At 52.9% G+C, this 4018-nt stretch overlaps 1 protein-coding gene across 1 annotated transcript in view; it reads right to left on the minus strand.

The window, feature by feature from the left end:
- The window catches only part of ZHX2 (zinc fingers and homeoboxes 2), a 192380-nt gene extending 191210 nt beyond the window's left edge, over positions 1-1170 (minus strand). The window contains exon 1 of the mRNA XM_011949290.1: positions 575-1170. The gene's annotated coding sequence lies outside the window, so the exon portion shown is untranslated. The remainder of the gene's footprint in view (positions 1-574) is intronic.
- Positions 1171-4018: the final 2848 nt, after the last annotated feature.

A 4018-nucleotide genomic window follows, 5' to 3' on the forward strand; every position in this document is an offset into this window, starting at 1 on the left:
GGAGAGGGGGAGGGAGGGGAGCAGACACACGCAGCCCCCCGCCTGCCAAAACGCGCGGAGACGGGGCCACGTCCCGGTGGAGTCCCCGCGGGACCTGCCCCGTTTGCACAAAGCGCCGCAGTTTGGCCAAGAAGGGAGGGAGACGGCCACGAAATAAATAAATAAAAACAGTCGGGTCTACGTAACGCCCTGTCGAAAGCGGACGCCATATTTTTTTGTGGCTTATGTCGACATAGGGAAACGTAGACATGTTTTTCCTCCTGCTCCTCCTCCTCCTCGCTCTGGCTCCCATTTATCCAAACTTGTAATCAAAACTCTTAAAAAAAAAAAATCTCCTTCCCTCTCTGTATCCGCTCATTTCCTCCCACCCGCAAAAAGAGCCTGCACACCCCCCTTCCGTACCCCCCTTCCAATCACAAACCCGGCCAAGTCCCATTAACAACACATTTTCGGGAGCCGCGGCGGCGACGGCGGCGGTGGGAAAGTTGGGCTGGAGTGGCCGGCGCCCGGCGTGCGGGGCTCGGGGCTGGCGGCGCCAGCTGGGGGGGCTCCGCGCCGGGGCGAAGTTTCTTACCTGCGCCGGGGCTGGGAACGCGGGGACCCGGGCTGGGAACGCGGAGACGCGGCACGGGCGTTCCAAAATGGAACTCTGCTGGCTCCCCCCACCCACTCCCCACTCCCCACCGGGCGCCCGGCTCGGGCTCCGTGGGAAAGAGGGGGAAAGCCAGCCTGCCAGACAGACAGACAGAAAAAGCCCCCGTACGGAGAACGGTGGCCAAAATTTTTAAAAGAAAAAAAAGGAAAAAAAAAAAAAAAGGGAAAAAAAATGCCTCGATCAGTGGGGAATCTACGCCAAAACCCACATGATCTGTAACGTCAGCATGCGTATTTGCATACGATACCACCACCCGAGCTGCCACCCGGGCTCGGGTTCCGCAGAAAGTTACAAAGTGAAATTCAGCCCCCTCCGGAGACACCGGCGAAATGTCATTTTTCAGACAGGAGCTGGGGGGGAGGCTAGCCCTAAAGGCGCTGGTTACTGGCCAAGGTAGGGGGGCAGTAAATTAACTTAAAAGTCTGAGCCTAGTAACGGACTCGGTGGAATTTCTGCGAGAAGAGGAGGGGGAGGCGCGAGCGAGATCATTGAATATTAAGCACGACCCCGCGCGGCGGCCGCAGCCAAACCCTCTCGGTGCAATACCCATTTTCTTTATGAAAAGTTCAAGGTGTCACTGATGAGCTCAACAAACTGTTGATCTTGACCACGTGGAGTGGCGGACCGTGGGACCGAAGGGCGCGCTTGCAGGCCGGGCTCTGGCGGCACCAGGGCCCCGGGACCCTCTGCAAGGGGCTGTACGCGGGTGGGGCCACCACGCACCCTGTGCGCTGCCTGCGGCTTGGCCCGGTTTCAGGCTCGGAAAAATAATAATAACGATTTTAAAACTATGTTGAGCGAGACACATTTTACTCCCGGAATGATAATGAGAAGGCTCGGCGTAGGGAGGGGAAGAAGGAGCCCCCACTTATATAACGACCTGAAGTTAGATCACTTTTGCTTGGGGAGATTCCGGGATTTCCGCCTGCGCCAGATCTGAGGCTGGTTAAAGATCCTGGAACTTTTTCCTTTAAGAGCCAATAAACAAACAGACGCCCCAGGGGCCGACTTAAACTCTGGTAGAGCCCGCTTTCGCTGGAATTCTTAGATTTGAAGAAATGCACACGCCTGCGGTGCTCGCAGAGAAGTCCCTCGGAAGCTAGGAGGGTCGCTTTCGCAACTAGGACTCCAATGTTCCCAGCGGGAGCGGAGCTCTCACCGCGGCAGCCCCCTGGCTCCCCTCGGCGCCTTAGAGCAAAGGCGGCCCGGGATCGCGCTGCCCTTCGCCTGCGGCCTCGGAACCATGAACTTGTATTCCGGACGCCGCGCTCCTGCCACAGTGCTGGGCTAAAGAGCTCTCAGGAATTCGGGATCCGGGCACACTTCGGGATCTCACGCGGCAACCTGTCTGCACCGCGCATTCCTGCCCAGATGGACCTTGTTTCCCCTGGGCTAGCCTGTGGGCTCTTAGGCAGCTCCTGGGCGGGGACGAGGGGATGCGGTCTGGGGGCTAGTTTCGAGGCTCCGAGCGCAGCGAGAAAACAAAGGGAGCCTAGGGCTGAGAGGCTCTGCGGAGTCTCCGCCCGCCCTGCAGATTAGCAGGCGCGTCGCGTCGGGGCTTCCCGGCCAGCTCTGCTCTGGGGAATTAGAACGAACTCTAGCGGCCGTTTGCAACTCGGCTCTGGGCGCGAGGGCATCAACAGGTGGCCGTGTGCAGCGGTGAGGCCAGTGGCGAGGACCCGGACTGACGGTTGGCCTTGGGGCTGACTGGGTGGCGGACGCGCTGAGTGACCTTTTGGTTTTTTCATTTCCGAGGCCGGGAAGAAGGAAGTAGCTAAAAGGTTTTTGTAAGTTCTGCCCCAGGGCTCTAATTTCTGACATACCGCTTGGCTCCCCAGAAATCCTTTGCAACAAAAATTAAAACAGCTTATAGGCAAAACTTTCGTACCGGTCTGCACCTGTTTGTTCGGTTATTGCTGATGCAGGGTCTGTTTGTTGGCATTTTAACCGCCCATAAAACAAGATTCTATCCTGGGAAGGAGTCTCTTGCGTGATGCTCTCGGGCCTGAAAGGCGACCTGGAGGGGCTCTTACAGGATTCTGTTAACTTCTTGATGACGGGAATCCAGCTTGGGCCACGTCTTTCTCAATCTCATTTGGTACCGGCTATTTAAGAACCTAATTTACTTGCCATCAACATCAGATTTTACCGATGGCTGATCTCCTCCCCACCTCCACCTCACCCAGGGTGAGCCACAATAGTAAAAAGAAAAGAAAAAAATATGGGAACCCCCACCCCCCCATTCCTCCCTCTTGTCCCGTCCTGCCCGGACACACCAACTTCAAGATTTTTACATCGCTTACCTTATTATGCCCCTTCCAGGCCATTCCACTCCCTGCCCCCTCCCCCTTTAAAATAAGTCTAGTTCTGTCTGTTTCCATGGAAATTACCCAAACCTTAACGAAGCTATTCCTATTTTGAGGCTACACCTCCTCTGGATGATCAATCACTTAGGAGGGTTTTCTATACGCCAAGTTTCCCTGGCTGCCACCTCAATACCACCTGCTTCTGGCAGGGTGACAGATTGTACATAGGGTGGAATGGGCCAGGCCAGAGGGAAGCTGGGTAACCGTCTAAATGGTCTGCTGGGTTCTCATATCTTCAGAGCATTTGGAGCTCATGGACACTAGCAAGGATGAGGGCTTCTGATGTGTTGCAGTGTCTTTAAATTGTTCAGAGTTTAGCATGGACTGAACTTGCACCGTATAAAGAGAAAACGAGGAATAAGACAAAGGTGGTTTTTGCTTTATGTGGTATGATCCCCGTTTGCTTTAAGTATATCCATGGAATAGACAGACCCTTATTTGACAGGATTTAGGAGCTTCAGAATCAATAATGTTGGACAAGTAAATATTCAGCCAGGAAGTAACATATGCCACTTTTGCTTACAACTCATTGGTCAGAACTAAGAGTTAACTGTAAAGATCCATGGAAATATTGTGTGCCTGGAAATGGAGAGAATGGGAAAGATTTGCACTAGTATAATAGCACTAACGACTATCATAAATAATAATAGCAGTTCACAATTATTGGTCATTTACCATGTGCTGAGCCTTTTATATGTATCATCTCATTGAATTATCACAAAAATCTGTATTTTATCTTTATTTTACTGATATAGTAACTGAGACTTAAAGAGCTTAAGTACTGTACCTTGCTCAACATCACACAGATGCTAAGTAATGGAGTTGGGATTTAAGCTTAATTTTACCTGCTTCCCAGATAATAGACTTTTTTTTTTTTTTTTTTTTTTTGAAGGCGGAGTCTTGCTCTGTCACCCGGGCTGGAGTGCGGTGGCTGGATCTCAGCTCACTGCAAGCTCCACCTCCCGGGTTTACGCCATTCTCCTGCCTCAGCCTCCGG

This window comes from Colobus angolensis, unplaced genomic scaffold (assembly GCF_000951035.1).
Source record: "Colobus angolensis palliatus isolate OR3802 unplaced genomic scaffold, Cang.pa_1.0 Scaffold295, whole genome shotgun sequence".
Taxonomy (NCBI): domain Eukaryota; kingdom Metazoa; phylum Chordata; class Mammalia; order Primates; family Cercopithecidae; genus Colobus; species Colobus angolensis.